Source organism: Falco biarmicus, chromosome 16 (assembly GCF_023638135.1).
Source record: "Falco biarmicus isolate bFalBia1 chromosome 16, bFalBia1.pri, whole genome shotgun sequence".
Classification (NCBI taxonomy): domain Eukaryota; kingdom Metazoa; phylum Chordata; class Aves; order Falconiformes; family Falconidae; genus Falco; species Falco biarmicus.
The window spans coordinates 3,611,437-3,631,218 of record NC_079303.1 but is presented as its reverse complement, the minus strand read 5'-3'; the positions used below and the strand labels follow the sequence as shown (position 1 = coordinate 3,631,218).

General features: G+C 57.4%; 1 protein-coding gene across 3 annotated transcripts in view; it reads right to left on the bottom strand.

Annotated features, from left to right (window-relative positions):
• The window catches only part of FOXP4 (forkhead box P4), a 61,950-nt gene extending 45,588 nt beyond the window's left edge, over positions 1-16,362 (bottom strand). Inside the window, exon 1 of one of the 3 annotated variants that reach the window (XM_056361830.1) lies at positions 16,225-16,362. The gene's annotated coding sequence lies outside the window, so the exon portion shown is untranslated. Of the gene's footprint in view, positions 1-15,077; positions 15,277-16,224 lie in introns of those variants that run through there. The other 2 variants (XM_056361828.1, XM_056361829.1) reach the window with 2 other exon arrangements.
• Between the last annotated feature and the right edge of the window lie 3,420 nt (positions 16,363-19,782).

The window sequence follows — 19,782 nt, the reverse complement described above, 5'->3', positions numbered from 1 at the left end:
GCCATTGATTCGGAGCCAGGAAAGATGAGGGCAGGAGGAAGCCGAACGCCAAGTTTTGTTAATCAGGGACGTCTAATTAAATAGTGACGTGGTGCACGGGGGCTCCTGCCTCGCTGCTCAGGAGCCACATGTGTGGGCCCAGGGGGACCCCGAGCGGGGCAGGACCCTCGGTGGGTGCCAGCTGGGTGGGTGCCGGTGCCCTGCACCCAGCGTGAGTCACCACTGCCATGCCGGAGCATCCCGGCAGGTTGGGATGCTGGCCGGTACCTGCATCCCGGCGGGTTGGGATGCTGGCCGGTACCTGCATTCTGGCAGATGCATGCATGCGAGCGAGGCTTGGGGGCAAAGGCCAAGCTTCAGGAACCCCCCCTGGAGCCAGGATCTGGCCCTGGCAGCAGGGAGGGAGGTTAAAGCACCCCCTGATTTCTCATTCCGCCAAAACACTTGCTTTCTTTCTGCCCAATACGTTCCAAATGGGAATTCAAAGGATAAACACCCCGAAGCGCAGACACCACCCTGCAGCCCCCTATGCCATGGGGACAGAGCACCCCCGAAATCCTCAGCAACCAACACAGAGCACCCCCAAGCGAGGACAGGCAGGGCTGGCAACAGGCAACGGCATTTCTCACCAGAGGACCCCAAATCCAGCTTGGCACAACATCCCCTCACCACGATGGGATGGAACAGCGCATGGCACAGGGGGGATGCGCACACTGGGGGCCCTGGCACCAAATCACCCCTCGCCCAGGGCACCGGACCAGGGGGGCACATGCCCTCAGCAGCCATGGGGAGCCCGTGAGGAAAACATCCCCCACCCCCGCATCCCACAGCACTTCGGAGAAAACAAGAGCACCTCCCCAGCCCCAAGCTGGGATGCCCTGGGCAGTCACTGGAGTTAGCACCAAACTCCCCCAAAACCCCCAGCCCCAAATTCACAACGGGACATAAATAACCAGGGAAGAGTGAATCTATAAGTAACCAGATAGATTCACCCCAAGGAGAGCACAAATGAAGCGAACGCCTATTTTTTTAACTTACTTCAATAACTTCCTGAATGACCCACTTCTTTAAATTTTGTAACTTTTCCTCTCTCTCTTTTTTTTTTTTTTTTGTCTAAAGAGGTGGGAAGGGGAAAAAAAATAAAGGGATGAAGATTGGAAAAGTTTAATAGAGGGAGAAAAAGTCTATTAAAAAAAAAAATGCAGGCAGCCTGTCTCCGGGGAAGAGTTGAAATGTTGAAGAAAGGAAAATCGCTTCTCCGGCTGCCGAGACAGAGGAGGAGAATAGAGCGGCTTTAAGAGAAGGAGCTGTGCACTTTTAATTGAAAAGAGGGAGATTCAAATGAAATATCCAATATCCACCGTTAAAGAAAGGAAGAAAGATGGACCCTGGCCGCTTTACTATGCCGAGAAATTGCTAAAGCCCCAACTTTCTTTCTTTCCCCCTGCCTCGGAAGTTATAGGAAAGAGGGATGAGAGAAAGGAAGGGAAAAAAAAAAAAAAAAAAAAAAAAAAAAGGGTCTTTCATACAAGAGGAACTCAAGGGAATGGGGGAGGAAGGCGGGAAGAGAGAGCAAGTTTTATTCATTTATTTTATTTTATGAGATGAGTAAAAATAATATATATTTTAAAAAAAGGCAGAGTTTTATAATGTCACTGTTTGGAAGCAGCAGCAGAAGGGAGAAGAGAGGGGGGGAAAGCAACTAAGAACAGAAGGGCCAGCTCCAACCACCCGCCGTACAAGCCTCTCTCCCAACGAGATTCAATTAATTGATAACAAGAGGCATCAAATTAATTTTTCAAGGATGTTAGATTTTGATGAAGGAAAAAATCTCTCTGATTTTAATCGGGGCGGTGTTTAAAAGGCATAAATGAATATCCCTTTCTAATCATCTGAGGCGCTGAGGAAGCACCAAGCGGTTAACGTGAAAATTCAAATCGTTTAATTAGGGGGGGCCGAGGGGAGGTGGCCGTGGTGGGGGAAGGGGACCTGGCTTTTTCTTTTTAAAGAGCTTTATGAAGAAATTATTTTGAAAATTATTTCTTTCAAGCATCTTCTCTCCTCCCCCTCCCCTGAAATGCACACACACACACTTGGAGAAACATCTCTCAGTGGTTCTTCTTTTGAATAGAGACCATTCCCCAGCACAATCTAATTAACAAAAATTATAATGAATAGGGTGGGGAAAAAATTCATGGGGAACAAAAAAAAAATATATTCCAAACTACTAGGAAAAAAAAAAACCAACCCCAAAACCAAACCCCAAAACACACACTGGGCAGGTGATTTCCCAACATGCACAACTTGCTGTCGAGAAACGCTCTGCACTTCCACATGGGATGAGGGGTTTCAAATACGGGGTATTTTCCACGCAAACACCTTCTCCCCCCCCCAAACCTATTACAATAATTAAAACCACCTCCCATCGCCAGTGTGACATGGGATGCACCTGCAGCCAGAGCGGAGCCCCAGCCCAACGGCAGCGGCTGCAGGGGCATCAGCGCAGAATACGGTGCACGTTGGTGCACGCACACGCGTGTGCACGCACACTCGTGCAACCACACTCTCGTGCTCACGAAGTTGCTCCCCAGCATCGCTCCGCAGCCTGCTCCATCCCCACCAGTCGCCGGGACACAGCCAGCTTCACACCAGCGTTTTGGAGAGGCACCTCCAGCATCTCCCCGCAAACCCCGGCTCGGGTTTAAGCCTCTGCCCACACGCCTAGCTCACACCATTATTTTTATTATTATTTATTATTTTTTTAATTTATTTATTATTCTTGCCCCATCGGTGACACGCAGCCATGGTGTGCATCTCCCCCAGCCTTTCTGCTGCAGCACCCCGCAAGCCCAGCCGGGGCACACGCAACACCCCACGCACACACAACACGCCTTGCACAGGCAACATGCCCTGCACATGCAAAATCACCTCCATCCCTCTCGCTCACCGAACGTGGTCCTGCGCTCGCGGGTGTCCCCATCGAGGCACCTGCCTACCAGGGCTCTTCCTCTGGGATAGAGCCACGAAGGACATCGCCCCCCATGAGCCGAGGAAGAGGAGGGCCATGGGGAAGCATCCTGACTTGCCAGAGGCACAGGACCACAGCCCTGGGAACGGCGAGCTCAGCGCCGGGTGGAGGAAGGCTCCCAGCAAGGGTGGAAGCTCTTCCACAAAAATAAAAATCAAGCCACGGGGGCTCCCCCCGCCCCATCTCTTCAGGGGAGGCTGCAAAGGGCAAGGGCAGAGCCAGGGAGGAAGAAAATGACCTGGAGCAGGTGAGGGACAAACTGGACCAGGGCGAGGAGCGATGGCAGGGCCACTGGCGCGAGGGACCTGGCGCTGGGACACGAGCTGCCATATCAGACCCCCAAGCGAAATTTTCCAGCTGAGTTTGTGTGAAGTCAGACTGGACGTTGCTAAAAGTCTCTTCTGGCCTTTAAATAATCCAGAGGGGAGGAAAAAAAAGTCATGGTGCCTATCGAGCAGGAGGGAGGAACTCGGACGCTGCAAGTTTTCCCAGACTTCGTCATGTATGTGCAAAAATTCATCCAGAAAACGCTCTATTTAATGCGCTCCCTGCTGCACACTGATGCTTTCCATGGCAAATCCCATTTCTATGCAGGAAGAGGCCTGGTCTCCATCCAGAAATTATGCTGCTCACGAGGAGGGAGAAGAAAAAAGGCAGTGGGGGGGAGAACTATCCTTGGGCATTTTCAAACTCCTGGTCTGAAGTCCATTTTTTTTGCGTCCAAATCAGAGGCAAGCATCACCCGAGGCCGGCTCAGTCTCGCAGCCACTGCCAGAGCCGGTCTCAGCAATTTCAAAAAAAACCTTCCTGATTTTATTTCTGCACAGCTCGGCTCCATCTTGCACGGCCTCAACTTCTGGTCTGCCCGGGCGCCCAGCACCCCCCACGGCAGCCTCAGCACCATCCCGGAGCAAACGGCAGCCACGGCGAGCGACACGGCTGCCGACAGCCCTGACACCTCTGCTCAGAGCAGCGACTGGAAGAACACGAGCGATTTCTCCAGTGCTTTCTGAAAAGCTGGGATGCGGCGTGCTCAGCAGAGGCTGGGCCGTCCCAGGGTCTCACACCGGGAATGGTGATGGGCGGCCGCGAGGCCACACCACCCACGGAAGGGATCGGGAAGGTGCATTTCATGTTTTGGGTGCTGAGGAAGAGAGCAAGGCTGAGCGGAAAGGCATGGAGCATCCCGCCGGCCGGGGGAAGCGTTTCCCCATGCAGACCCTGTGCTGAAGCCAAAAGATCGCCAAGGTTCCCCGTGCTCCTTCTCTGTGTCACCTGGATAAGCCACATTCAGCTGCCATGTCCTCTTCCCTGGGTGAGCATCCCCGCTCCAGCACCCTTCACTGGGGAATCCAGGAGGGTGACGCTTTGCCCAGCGCACCCACGGCCGCGAATGCATCCAGAGTTTCTCCCCTCTGTTCCCGGAGGGATGCCGGCACACCTCCACAGCTTCAGCATCCCTCTGGACTGCTGCCAGGCCGGTGACACAGGAAGGCGATCTGGTCCCACAGCACCACTTTGGTGTCACCCACAGCATTCCCAGGCGATGCCAATCCATCCAGGCTCTCACGCCCTGTGCATCCCAAGCTCAGCCCTTACCAGACTGGGACACACAGCATCTTCCCAAATATGGGCAGCGCATCCCTGCTTTACGGATTGGGACAGAGCTCTGGAAGGACAAAGTGAATTGAGGTGATCTGCACCTCCCGAATCCCTGCTCGTCCCAGGCAGTGGGCGATGCTTCCCTCCTGAGAACAGCCAGATCCCTGAATAAGCCCAGCTTTGGGATGAGATGACACCCAAGGGCAGCACGCCGGTGGCCACTGATGCTCCGGGCCAGATATGGCCGTGCTGCAGCAGCCATGGAAGCCACTGGCACAGGACAGAAGCACCATGCAAATCCGGGGGATTATTACCATTAACGAGGTGTTAGATACATCCTTACTACAAAGCACACTTAAAAAAATAAGAGTTTTTTTCCTCCCTCCACCCTTCCTAAAAATAATCCTCATTCTTTAAAATATTAGTTTATGATTCACCAATTGCAAGCTGTGACACCCTGCACCTCGCCCTGGCCCGCAGCTCTCAGCTGCCAAATTCCAGGGGCCCCGTGAGCACCCATGGGTGCTGGGGCAGAGAACGGGGCTCAAGGTGGCCAGTGCCCGGCTGGCTCCTGATGTGCCCTCCCTGCCTGGGGAGGACTCACCACCGGCTGCTGAGAACCACAACAAGGCACCCCAGCAGCAGCTCGGGCATCACAAACTCCTTGTTTTAATGGGAGACCGAGAAAACCCCAGCCCAGGGCACCACGTAGCTGCAGGCATGCGTGGGCTCTTGCAGGGGGTCGCAGGCGAGGGTGCCCCCCTCGAGCTGGGTGCACGCAGGGGTGGCTTCGGCATGAGCCCCACAGCAGCAGCACCGTGGCTCTGGGCTCCCCGCCGGCACCGCTCCTCCACAACCGGGTCACAACATCTTTCTGCATCTCCTGCTGAGACAGGGTCACAGCCAAGCCCTGTCCCCAAAGCACATGCCCCTGGGTGGGAAGCAAGCGCTCCATCATCACCAACTGTAGGGCACAGTGCCACCAGGTCTGTCACCAGCCGCCCCAGGCAGGGCACCACCCCAGGGGATGTCCCCCTTCCTCCCCAGACCAAAAATCACCGCGACACCAGCACAAAGCATCAGGCAAGACACGAAGTGGACACAGTCTCGGTCACCAGCTCCCTGAGGGACACGACCCACCTCCCTGTGTCGGCCACCCTGGTCCCACGCCCCCAGCCAGCCCCAGCACAGACCACGGCTCCTGCCCACTGCCAGGAATTTTACAACATCAATTATTCTAACCCCCCTGGCAAAATCCAGTGACCCCCTGCTCGCTCCCAGGGCAGTTCCTGGAGCGTTTGTATCTGCAACAGTGAGGACCAGCAGACACCTCTGCTACGGTCAGAAAGGACCGATCCTGTGATGACAGAGACGCTCATCCCCCCTGAGGGGTCTGTCCCTCTCCCAGACAGCCGGGCACGGCCACCAGCTCCTCCTGCAGCAACCCAAATCTATGGCTGCAAATTCAGGTGGTCCCCACTGCAGCATCGCTGCTCCGGTATGGTGGGGACACAAGTGACCAGGTGGCACCGTCCTCCCCCAGAACCAGCACCAACGCCCAAACGAGCTCCCTCACCTGTTAAACCTCCCCTCATTGTATCTCTAAATGGACTGGCCTCATCAGGGAGTATTTTAAACCCACCAGCTCTGCAACCTGGGGGAAAATTGCTCCGGCACTGCTTTTGCCAGCGATGCCGGTGTCGGCACCGGTGCGATCCCTGCGTGGTACGGGGTAACGCGGTGTTCCATCTGTGGATGGGGCTGCTCCAACAGCCCTGACAGAGCAAGATTTGAAGCTGCGGCTCCACTTCCCAAGGAAAAGGACATTTATCCTGGGCTCGAGCCCACCAGCATCCAGGGAAAGGCTTCAAGGGATTTCAGAACGGCCCCTAAGAGGCGGCTCTGCCACGCTAGGTATAAATAAAATCCCGGTTCCAAGTGAGAAGGATGAATAACCCGAATGGAGCCGTGCTGATCCCAACCTGCCCGCTGCACTCAGAGGGTCCTGAGCGCCTTCAGGGCAGGCAGAGCCCAGCCCCAGGATCCATTCCCAGGATCTGTCCCATTAAAAGGGCCGGGCTGGTCCCACAGCACCGCAGACGCTGCCTGGGTGAGCGGAGGAGCTGGGAAACCCAGACCCGAAGTGCAGCACAGACCTTCCACCTGTTGCTTCGGCAAACGAGGGATGAAGAGGACCCGCTGCCACCCCACGAGCGCGGAGCCTGGCCAGAAATCCCTTCCTGGGGCTCCTCACCCCCACTGGCATAATTTTAGGATGTTTTCCTTTACTTGTTTCTCTTGGGAGTGCATTGACCGGGCATCCCCCTCCCCAACATGCACAACAAACCCCAAATCTGGGGAGATTTTCCCCGAGCCTGTGCAGATGCCTCCACAGGCTGGACGAGCCCCCAAAGGGCAGCCGGGGGGTGGCACCTGCTCGCGCACCCTGTACCCAACAGTGATGTCCCAGGCTCTGCAGCCCCCACGTCCCTGCCCTGGTGGACCCTGCACCCAGTGCACGTAAGGGACCCGCCGGCGTGCGGGAAGCAACCACCTTCCCCTGCCCTTTTCCCAGGAGGTGATGTGGAGCCCAGCTCCCAGGGCCAGCCCCCTCCTCGATGGCACTGGGCACAGCGACTTTTGGCGTTTTTACCCCCATCCACTTGCAGCCAGGAAAGCGCTGAGCCCAGCCAGGGCTGCACGGGTGCAGGATGTGGCCCCACGCACAGCCTGCCCGCTCCTCTCCTCCACCTGCACCCGCACGGGGCAGCAAGGGCTCTGCTGTCAGACCCAGACCCCCCTCCACAAGCTGCACCCTACAAACCCACCCCAGCGCTGGGGGGGTCAGAGGGACGGGAATGGGACCCGCTGCGGGGGCAGGAGCAAGGCACGAGCACTCAGGACCGCGGGTGCTGAGAGCCCGAGCCAAATCGGGAGCGATGGGATGCACAGCAGCACCTTCCTCCTCCTCCTCCTGGCCCCCGATGTACCTGCACAGCAGGGGACATACGCCCCTTTTGTTTTCCAAATCAGAAATCATGTTGATTTTGAGGTTTTAATTTATAAGCAGCTAACATCTGTGCCAGGCAGAGCAGTTGCAGCCCAGCCCCCCCCAAACCCTGCTCCCAGCAGAGCCGAAGCCGAGCGCTGGGCACAGCAGCACCAGCAGGAGATGGGGAGGGGGAGACCCTCCCCATGCCCATAAACCAAACCACATCCCACCGCGATCCGGCCGCAGAAATGCGGGATGAAAGTGTCACCGCTCTGGTCAGGGAAGAGAGTTCACCGCAGGGAAAGCAGGTGGGGGAGCAGAGGCAGAAAGAGCAAATAACTTTGGGAACAAAGCTGGAGACGGCACTTTAGAAAAGCACAGACTCGCCCACCCCCCCCCCCCCGCCCCAAACCCACCTCAGCAAAATCGGCGTTTTTGGCAGCTACGCCTGGCACAGCACATTTTCCAAATCCACATTTTCCAAATCCACATTTCCTGCCACAAAAGTTATGGGACACGCTCCCCCTGCACCTTTATTTTCTCTTCCATTTTTTCATAGGCCTGACGATGCCGTATTTATATTCCAGATCCGAATTACCCTGCACTTCAGGGAATTTCCCTCCTGCCGTCAGCTGCATCCAGGAGGGATGGGCTGGGGGACTTTGGACTCCGGAGGAAGGACCCAGCCCGCTGGGTGACGGCCACCCACCGGGAATCCCTCTGGGTGGCACAACACATCTCACCGCCTCCTCCTGCCTCTCTCCCAGCTTGGAGCCGGGGCAGGGATGCGGGGCCACGGGATGCTCAGCAGCACTAGCCCCTCACCGGCTGCATGGAGCGCCCCTGGGAGAAAAAGGAGATGTCCAAAAAATAAAAAAATTCGCAAGTTATTAAAGGCTGTTTTGGTTTTGTTCAAGGCACTGAGATTTCCATGCTGCTTCCACACCGTGCTTAAGAGCAGTGAGGTTTGGGGGGCGCTTCTCCAGCAGCCAGTGCAGCCCTTGCCCCCGGTGCCACACAGCTCCCTGGCAAAGCAGCTGCCAGGGCACAGCCTGATAAGTGGCACCCAGAGGGGACACACCACCACGTGGGAAGCCCTAGGTCCCAGCAGAAGGTTTTTCCCTCCCCAGTACAAGGTCTCTGCCCACCACTCCTGCCCAAAATCTGGTCCAGTTCAGGCAAAAACTCCCGATGCTGAACAAGAAACTTCATCCCTGCCAGGTATTTCTTGCCAGAAGTTGTCCCCTCAGCCCAGAGGGTGGCTCCTTCAACACTCTCGTGACCATCCCGAGCCTCAAAGGCTTTTGCCAACGCAGCAATGGGGCACCTTCCCCCCCCACCCCGGGAGGTGGCAAGATGTCCCTGGCCACCCCCAGCCATGCACCTCCTTCCCCTGGGAGCTGGGGGTGAAGCCATGAGCCGAGGTGCCCCCGAAGCCCCACGTCCCCACAGGATTTGGGGACAGTCCCGCAGCCAGGAGCATCCTCCCAGCGGCACCCAGGACAACACGGCCAAAGCAGGACTGCCCATGATGGAAACCCCATCCCACAGGGGCAACCCCAGGGATGCGGCGTGATCCCGGCACACGATGGGTGCCTCGCAGCCGAGCCATGAGCCCACCGCAGGCTCCAGCACACCAGCGAGCCGGCCCCTGGGCCAAGGAACGCTGGCAGAGGGTCACCGGGCAAGTGCAGTCCCACGAACGGGCCACACTGGACCACTTAGAGACAGCAAACTAAAGCGGAGGGGCCACCAAAAGGAGATGCTCCTGGGTAGATGGGATCCCAGCGCGTCCTTCGCTCCCAAGCACAGGTTCTGGCCTTCTATTTTGCATTAAGCAACCAACCTCGAGCCTCCCTCCGCTGTCCCTCTCTCCCAAGGCTGAAGGCATCTCTCACCAAGCCCATGACAGCTTCTCGTAGGTGGTCCCCGTCCCAATCTCCCCACAGGCGAGCAAATACACGACAGTCCCCTGCTTGCAGATTCACAGTAAGCAGGCAAAAAAAAAAAAAAAAAAAAAAAAAAAAAAAAAATCACTCACCTAAGAACCTACAGGTTGCGGAATAAAGCCGGACTCTGAGGCAGCAGCGAACAGCTGGAGGGTTTGGGGTCAGAGCTTCAGCAGCTCCTGGCCCCCCAGGCAAGCCCGTGGGGTGATGCTCGGCTAGCCCTGCCCAAGCACATCCGAGGCGCTCGCTGCCCCCAACGGCACCGGTGATGTTTTATGCCTTTATTAGCCCTCAGTACAGTTAAATCCCACCAGATAAACCCCAGCTCCGCCAGTGACCTGGCAAAGGTGTGTTGAAATCGGTCGTTTCAACACCACCCGCTCCAGCCGAGCGGCTCATCCCGGCTGATCCCAGCCGCAGCCCCCCCTGTTCGTTTAAACAGGGGCATTCGTTCCCCAGCAAAACCACTCCGGGGGACGGCATCTCCCGGAGGCTGGGAGCTGCCCAACAGCCCGCACAACACACGCAGAGCACATACCCATCACATGGAGACCTTCCTCCTCCTCCTCCTCCTCCCTGGGGGGCTGTGGCTCCCCTGCTCCCAGTCAGCCTCACGGCCCAGCCCAGTGCTTCCCAGCTTTCCCAGCTCTGGCTGCCCAGTGCCAGCACCCAGCCGAAGCCGGTCACGTGGAGAAGGTTTGCCAATGAGGCACAATAAACAGCTTCCAAACCACCCGTGGGATTTCCTTCCCCCTCTAGCACCCTAAAAAGAAATTTTTTTTTTTTTTTTGCACCTTTCCACGGTTTTGCAAGTAATCTTCCAAAGAAAAGTTTCAGCCTTTTCCTTCCGATAAACACACCCAGGAGCCGCCAGCAGAGTCGGGACCAGGTGAAATTTCCTCCCACAGCCACCCACCACTCCCTATTTTGCTAAAAAACCGGCATGTTTGTGCTGCTAATCCGGACCCGGCACGCAGGAGGAGGTTTCCGCCGGAACACGCCACAGACTTTTCGCCAACTTGCCAGGGCACGAGCGCCGGGCAGCAATACCACCTCACTTTACCCAAGAGTGGATTGCAAACACAGGCTTTTTTTTCTCCCTAAAAAAAAAAAAAAAATTAAAAAAACCAAACCAAAAAAAAACCCAAACCAGAAGAGAGGATCCCGACTCCCTGTGCCAAGTGCTTCGCGCATGCCGGGCTCACTTGCCCCAGTATCCAGGTACCGTTACTGCCAGCCCCATGCCCACGTCTGCGCTGCCGGCGCAAGGCATCGTAATCCCTTAATGACTTCCCTCCAGCTCCGTCCCCAGATCTAATCTCTCCTCCAGCAGGATCTTTATAAAATAATAACGTGGCGGACGGACGGGTTGCCTTTTCCTCCGCAGCATCGCGCTGCCGACCTCCGAAGGGAGCAGCTCTCCTCCGCCGCCGCTTCTGCCTCGTAATTCTTCCCTTTCCCTGGTGCCGTTCCACTCGCAAACACCTTTTTGTCACGGGCAGTCTGATTACCAGCAACATGTTTTATCACAGGGGCTCGCCTCTGCGATTGCCAAAAGGGGTTTATATTAGGAAAAATTGGAAAAAAAATCCCAAACCCCAGCACAAACACAACCCTCGAGTGGTGTCTTCACTGTATTTTACACACTTGCAGCAGGGGAAAAAGAAAAATTAGGAAGTTTTTCAAGCTGCACCCAGCCCCATCTTGATCTACAAGTTATATTTGACTTTAAAAGGTGCAGCACCGTGAGCAGGGGGAGGGGGAAGGTTTTGTAAGATGATAAAATGGGTGCGAGCCCTTCCCCACACCGCTCGCCCATCAGCTGGCCGAGGAGGGAGCTGTAGTGGCCGAAGCCCCCGCGGCTGCTTGGAGGGGCCGGCAGGGACCAGCCCGACAGGGTCACAAGCCACAGGGCAACTCACTGCAAACCTGACGGCACAGCCCCCCGTTTTATTGCCAAGTGTGTAGCTACCCCCCTCGTCTCTCTCAGGTGCACCGGGGGGCTCCCGAAGTGGCACACTGAGGATTTTTACACCTTCGGAGGCAAACGTATGGGTTTCCAAGCTTCGAGCGCATTTGTGGATTTATTTCCCCCCTTTTCCCTTCCCTCTCCTGCTAACACAGCGCTTGACCCTCCGTGGGGAGGATGCCCACAGCACGACCCCGCCGGGGCAGTACCCCCCAGCCCCCCGTAACCCCCGCGGCCGCGCCGGAGGAAGGAGCTGGAAATCAAAGAGGACGGGACAGGAAATTTCAAGTTTCCACTTCCAGAAGTGGCAGGTGATGCCGAGGCAGCAGCAGGGTCATTCCGGGAGCCCCGGTGCTGAGCAGAGGATAAAGCCAGGATGGCCCCCAGGGAGGAGGTGGGAGCCCCCCACGCAGCCGGGGAGATGCTGGGGTGTGAGCAGTGGGGAGCATCCCCACCAGACCCGCACAAACCCGCCAGCCACAACCTGGGGCGGGGGAAGGGGGGGGGGTCTCCCACGCTTTGAAACCACCGTGGGCAAGGGGGATGAAGGACGAAAACCACCCCAGTTCTCCCTTCCATAAATAAAGAGAATTCCTCCAAATTCCCGAACGCCACGCAAAGAGCCACAAACGCGTATTACTTTTAAACGAGCAAAAGAAAAGCCGGGGGGCTGCGGGCTCTCCCGCCTTCCTCCCGTCGGAAGAATGAGCCCCGTTCCCGGCCGGGGGCACAGCTCACCCCCCACCTTGTCGCTACAAAGGCGAACCCAGCGTTGCACCTCTCCTCCTCCGGCCTCGCTCCCCCCTTCCAGACCAACAAGAAAAGAGGAAAGAGGGGGGGAAAAGAAAAATAAAATAAAAGAAGAAACCCCCCTGAAAGCCAGAGCTTTGCCACCCCCCTTTCCCCCCAGCCCCACAGCGAGACACAAACATCAGCAGACTCAAAGCATCCCCCTCTCCAGCGGCGGAGAAGAAAAGCTCCCGGGCTCTCCGGGCAGCAACTTCACAACTGAGTGCACTCGCATTCCTGCCGGGTTATTAGGAGAGAAAGGGCGAGGGCCCGGAGTAGATATTTTAGTGTCACTTGATTTTATACATTGCACAGATTTATATTTTTTTTTTTTTCAACCCACCCTGCTCTTCCCTTCTCAAAGGAGGACGGAAAACCTACAGTCACCCGTCTTCCAGGGAGGTGACTAGGGCTGGACACGGCGTTTACAGAGACTTTTTACATTATTTTTCTTTTCCAAAGTATCAGCCCCCTCCCCGCCTCCCCCCAGCAGCAACTTTAATCTGTTTTATTTCATTTCGCTCTGTTTGCTCAGCCTCCTGGCCCCCCCTCCAGCACAGTCCCAGCCCTCCCCTCGCTTTCTCCACCGCCACCTCCTTCGGGGGGCACCTACCGCTCCCCCTGACCCCTCCGGGCAACGCAGGTTAAGGAGGGGGGGGTCCGTGCTCATCCCCTTCTCTCACATACACCCCCCCCACACTCCCCCTGATGAGTCCCAGCTTCGCACCAGCCAGTTTCTGGGCGCGCTTTGGCTTTTATCACTGGAGCGATGCTCGACCCGGGTATCCCCATCCCCACGCCAAACACCCCAGCACAAGGAGCTGGGGCAGGATAGGGGTGGGGGGAGGAAACCCACAACAAAACGCCCACAACAACTAATACATACAAATTAAAAAAATAATAAAAAAATAGGGAGCATCTCGAACCAGTAGGTCCCGACCATTATTTTGAAGCAGAAGGGCTGGGGAAGGCTCTTCCCCGCCTCGACCCCAGCCCCAGCACCACAAAGGGCAGAAGAAAAGCAGGAGCCGGAGCCACCGAGGGCTCCGCAGCCCTGACAAAAGCTCCCCAGCTCAGCACAAGACATTCCGTCCCTTCTCCCTCACATATCCCCCCTTCCCAGTTTGATTTCAGTGACCTGGAGTGGGGGGAAAAAAGAAAGAAAAAAAGAAAAAAGGGGGGAAGGGGGCAATTCTCTCAGATCTCTTTTCTCCATCCACCCACTCCTGGGGTCTCGTTGGATTTATTTTTTTTTTTTTTTATGGACTTGAAGGTGGGGTGGAAATTACAACCAAAAAATAGATCGTAATAAATTAAGAGTTAGATTTCACAAGAGCCTGAGACTTCGCTACATTTAATTGCGAATACCGGGAGGCACGAAAGGGAACACAACACGTCTCTGCGAACACACAAGGACCAGGGTCACACCGCCTGCGCGAGACACATGTTGGCTTGATTTAACATCAAATGCCTGTTCCTCCAGCATAACATATTTCTCGTGTAAATTTTTAACACACAAGAAGAAATTTGTAAAAGTAAATCCTACTTCTGGTTTGGGTTAAAAACAACCCAACCTTTTCATACAGAAACTAATAACATTTTTATTGTATGCCCCACAGCTTTACAATGCTTGCGGAAAAGTGAGGTCTTAATCCGACGCTAAGTTGGTTCTGAGTGTGGTAAAAGGCAAATCCCTGGGAATCGCGGTCTCCCAGCCAGACCGATGGCGATGGAAGAGCTGCCCGAAGCCGACGAGCGATCCCAGGGAGGAATTCAGACACAAATTCCTCTAGGACTATATTAAGAGCAGCAAAAAAAAAAAATCCCAGCGCAAGTTTTCAAAGCGGGCGCTTCCCAACCACTACTCCGAGCAAAGTGGAGTTTGCAGATGCCTGTGAATTATTCCTGCTTTCTCCTACGCACATTTTTCATTTGTATTAAAAAGTGCACAGGAAGGGAAAGAGGGAGAGAGACAACCCTCCGCTTATATTTTTATTTTTCAAAAGGGGAAAGGAAAAGAAAAAAAAAAAAAATCACTCCCAAATGGAAAAAGAAAAACCAATTACACTCCACTTGTTCTCTCCTATACACACCTTCGAAACGCGCCTGCCAACTCAAAACAGATTTCCTACCACCAAAAGAAATATTCCGAACAAATCTGCTGCTCAGGCAGCACTTTCTGAAGTGCCTTTTCTTTTTTAGCGGGAGAGAGGGGGAGAGGGGAGAAGAGACAGAGGCGCGTTTGTTTATCCCACAGCCGGGAGAGATGGATCAGGGAAGAATAGAAGGATCTGAACTTTGCCAGGGTTGGGAGAGCATCTCGCAACGAAGGCGGACACCGGGGTGGGAATGGGATGAAAGAGGCTGCTCCAGGCGACCCGCCGCCAGCCTCGCCAAACCGTGCGTGCCCGGGAATTTCTGAATTTCCAGAAGCCAAGTCCATCATCCCAACTCTTTCCAAGCACATGCTTAGCGCCGACAGCACGAGTAGCCGCTGCCCGGCGGGGTCCCAGCCAGCTCGCCGGGACCTCCCGCAGGCAGCCGGCATCGTGTCCAGTTATAAAGACCCCCCTAAATCCTTGGAAAAACCACCCCCACCCTCGCTCCCTGTTCCAACAAAGCCACACCGAAGCTCCTCAAACTTTGCAACCGGGTGGAACACAAGCACGGGTGAAACGCGGGGCAGCGCTGCACCGCGCAGCCGGTGCCCTCAACCCCCGCCCCCCCCCCCCTCGCCGGAGTCCAAACCTGCGGGAATTGCTCGGGAATATTCTCCAGCTCCATCCGAAGCCAGGCATTTGTCCTCCTCGCCCCTCACCTCGCCGGCCGGGTTAGGATGTGGGAGGCGGCGGATTCCCGGAGCGGTGGCCGGGCTGGCGGCAGGTTGACGGGAACGGCGGCTGCTCCCAGGAATTGCAAAACTTGGGGCTGGCTGATCCCCCCCCCCCAGGGAGGCAAATCCACGGGGGGGGGAGGGCTGGGGGGGACTGAGTTAAAATGCAACGGGACGGGGGATGGGGAGAAAAAAAAAAAAAAAGGGGGGTGGGGGGGAAACCCACCCAAGCCTCTCAAGCAGCCGGGATTAAAAGCAAACGGGAGAGAAAAGGAGGATGAGGGGGGAAATGGGATGGAACGACAAAGCGAGCCCCTGGGGCGGCCGGCGGGGCAGGGGCGGCCGGGTCCCCCCCCCTACCCCCGGCTCAAAGCCGCCCGGCGCGAAGCCCCCCCGGGGGTGCGGGACCCCCAGGCGCCGCAGCAGCGGCAGCTCCGGCCCCGGCAGCGCGGCTCTCCCGGCGGCAGCGCAAGTTTCCCGGTGCTCGACCCCCCCCGCCCCCTTCCCCCGAGGGGGCTGCCCCCCCTCCCCCCTTCCCTCCACCGGCCGCCGAAACGCCTCGGGGGGGCGGCTGAGACCCCCGCGCCCGCCGCCGGCGGGGCTGCCCCGGGGGCGCAGCGAGGACACCCCCCCCTCCCCAAAACAACGGGACCCTCCGCCCCCCCCCGCCTCCCCCAGCCCCCGGCCCCGCTCCCTTTGTCCGGCAACAAACTTCCGAGCGCGGGGGGACGGCGCCGCCGCGCTCCGCGGGAGGGGGGGGGACATGCAGGGCGGCCCCCCCCCCGCCCCACACCTGCTGGCGGGGACCTGGGGGACACCCCCCCACCCCGACACGACACCCCCCCCGCCACCACCAGGCGCGGTGGGGCGGAGGCACCGCGCACCCCCCGTGGGGCCACCCGCGGGGCACGGACCCCCCCCCGGCCGCGCTCCGCTCTCACCCACCTGGTCGCGCCGAGCGCCGGGGTCCGCGGCGAGGGGAGGGGGGGCGCCCCCCCCAACACCCCCCACCCCACCCCCCCGCAGCCCGCCCACCCACTCCACCCCCCCCAGCCCCCGCACCTTCCCCAAACTTCGACGGGGCGGCCGCGGCGGGGCTGCGAGCACTAGGAGCGGCGCGGCATGGCGGGGGGCTGCGGGCACCGGCGCCGCCGCCCCTGCCCCGCTGCGGCTCTGGGCGCGCCGGGCCGTGCAGCGCGGGCAGCCCGGGGCCGGGCCGGGGCCGTGCGCGCCGCGCTCAGGTCCGGCTCGGCGCGGCGGCGGCGCGGCGGCAGCGCGGGGGCCGCCCTACCATAGTTCCTCTAAAGCAGGTGCAGCCGCTTTCCCCGCCCGCACCACCCCCCGCACCCCCCCCCCCGCTCTCTCCCTCCTCCCCCAACCGGCGGAGGGTGGGTGGGTGTGCGTGCCCCCCCGCTCGCGCTTTTGAGGAGGGGGGAGATGCCCCCACCCCAGTGCGACGTGCCCCAGTCTCTGCCCCTCCGCGTTTTTCCTCATTAACGCCTGCGCTAATTGGTTTCTGCTGCTTTTGGTGTGTCCCCCCCGAGCGCGGCGATGCCCCAGGGCTGGGTTGCGACGGGGAAACTGAGGCAGGGGGCAGCGGGGAGCTGGGCGGTGCCGGGGGGGCACACCTCGACCCACAGCGTGAACGGGGACACAGGCGCTGACCCCAAATTACAGCTGGAACAGTGAGGGGCTGAGCCTGTGACCCCCACAGCCCCCAGCCCGGCTCTGTCACACCCCAACATCCCGTCCCACCAGCACAGATCCGGTCCCCAGAGCCCCCAGGGGAGCAGAGTCCGTGCCAGGGTGCTGGACCCAAACCATCACCCAGGTGCTGGACCCAAACATCTTCTGGATGGAGGCTCCAAACCTCCGTGAGGATGCTGGACCCAAACCATTAGCCAGGTGCTGCACCCAAACCATCTCCTGGGTGCCAGATCTAAACGATTGCTCGGGTGCTGGACCCAAACCATTGCTCAGGCACTTGGGTGCTGGACCGAAACCACCACCTGGGTGCTGGACCCAAACATCTTCTGGGTGCTGGACCCAAACCACTTTCTGGGTGCTGGACCCAAACCATTAGCCAGGTGCTGCACCCAAACCATCTCCTGGGTGCCAGATCTAAACGATTGCTCGGGTGCTGGACCCAAACCATTGCTCAGGCACTGGGTGCAGGACCGAAACCACCACCTGGGTGCTGGACCCAAAGCATCTCCTGGGTGCTGGACCCAAACCATCACCCAGGCGCTGGGTGCTGGACCCAAACCACCACCTGAGTGCTGGATCCAAACCATTGCCCAGGCACTGGGTGCTGGACCCAAAACCATCACCCAGGCGCTGGGTGCTGGACCCAAACCATCACCCAGGTGCTGGACCCAAAGCATCTCCTGGGTGCTGGACCCAAACCATCACCCAGGTGCTGCACACAAACGGGCACTGGGGCCACCACCAAGCAGATCGGGGGAATGCAGCCAGCTGTGGAGGGGGGCTCGGGGCCCTGGCCTTGCCGCTGAGGCTGGCTCGGAGCAGCAGGCTGGGGGGTGCCATTCCCCCCACCCGCAGCCATCCATGTGGGTTGGGGGTGGATGGTCCAAATCTCGCAGAGAAGGAGTGAAACAAAGTTTTCCACGACATGTCAAAGCCGGTATATTTCAACAGCACCAATGTGGGACCACTCTATGTTCTTCTTTTTTTACTTCAAAAGTAGCTTTTTTTGAAATTTCCATTTTATGGACAGATAAAATAGTTTTAAAAGGTGAAATTGGAATGAAAGGTATTTCAACCCACCTGGATTTTTTTCCCCCTATAATTTAATTTTTTACAGGAAAGCTGTTGTTAAAAAAAAAATAATCTGTTCTTGAATTGAAAGCCTGTAGCTGGGAATTTCTGTGGGGTGGAAAAGCTGGTTTCCCCCCCTCCCAGGCTACAAGCTCTGGTGGCCCCAGCATCAGTTTTGCCCCCTTGAAGATCATCCCTCAGAGGACGAGCAGGGTGAGCAGGATGAGCTGTTTGGAGGCCTGGGATTTTCCGGAGGGCTCAGCTGGTTTTCAGGCAGCTCCCAGGCTCCAGAGGAGTGTTTGCTGCACACCCACTTCTGCAGAACCAGGTCCTGGTGGCAGGAGCCCGGCTTTCTTGGAAGAGGCCCCCCAGGACCCGTTTCTCGGAAGCGCTGTGCACTGGCGCTGTGTACAAGGTGGGGGCTCTGCTTCCTGCCAGTGCGTTTTCTCGCGGGGAGAGACAGCTTTCCCCTCTCCCTTGCAATGAAAAGAACCGAAAAAACCTCCAGCCAGCCCCCTCCATGCTCCCGGGCAGCTCCTCGGACCCACGGCCGCGGTGGCCGGGCTCTGCATCCCTCAGCATCACCCATGGGACCTCCTGCGGGAACTGGCCTGCCACCTCCCGGGACCCCGCAGCACCCTTGTCGGGGCATTTTCCCCCTTGATTTTGCTATTAATTTGCTCAAAAGGGACATTTTAAAGAATCATAGAAAGTGGGGGGAGACACTCAACACTTCTCCATCCTTTCCGCGGTCCAGCTGGAGCAGTATGGGACACCCGGACCCGTTTCAGGGCTGGGTACCACAGGGCAAGAGGGGCAGCTTCGCTCCCCCCCAAGCTTGGACCAGATCCCTCCTGGCACATCACAAACCCACGGGGCGCTGGCAGCTCGAGCCCAGGGCGATGTCTTTGCTCCCCACAAGCAGAGGGGCAGCCCCCCGCAGAAATTCACTGCCCTCTCCTGCCCCACCATCATTCTGGGATGTAGCCTTGACCCACAACAGCAAAATGGAGACACCGCAAGTTGCGGCCTGCCCCTGGCTCGGCCGAGACAATTCTCTTCAGGCATTTTTTTTGTGGGTTCAAGGAGTTTTGTTTCCCTCCCAGATACACAAAAAAGCTGTTTTCTCCTTCCCCTCCCCAAGTTTACACCCTAATACCCAGTGTTCTGTCTTTATGAGTTATTCACCCAAATATCAGCCTATGAAAAACAGAATATTTTTTTTTTTTAATCCCAAACTGGCACTTTTCCGAGTGAAAAATAGCTTTGAGTGACGAGCCTCGTCAAACCTGCGCTTGCCCTCTTTTCTCAACATAAGAATAGCCCCTTTGAAGACATCAAATAGCATCTGAGCGGGAAGGATTTGCACAAAAAGACACGGGCAGCCTTCCACCAAGGGGAGTTTGTGAATTGAGCGTGGCCCAAAGATCCCTCTTTGTTCATCTGTGTCAGCCAGGAAAAAAAAAAACCTAGGAGTGAGCAGGAATCTGGGTGAGGAGATGTGGCTTGACCAGGCTTCAGCCAGGGTTTTGTATGGCACCTTGCCCGGTGGGATTCGGTCCCCGAGGGACCACCTTGCCTCCGCCACAGCCGATGGCTGCAGGGACAGCAGGGATGCTGCAAAGGTGGCCGGGAGGTTCCTGGGAAGGTGACAACAGGAGAGACCATGGGGGATTGTGATACAGTGCTGAACTCCCCAAAGAGAGAGAGAGAGTGAAAAAAAAGGGAAAAACTTCCTTTTGTTCTGCAACAGGCAAAGCACCTTCAGGAGGGGATGGGGCAGCAGGATTTATAGCTCTTAGGTTAAACGTTTTGCATCATGTCTGGTTAGAAAGCACCGAG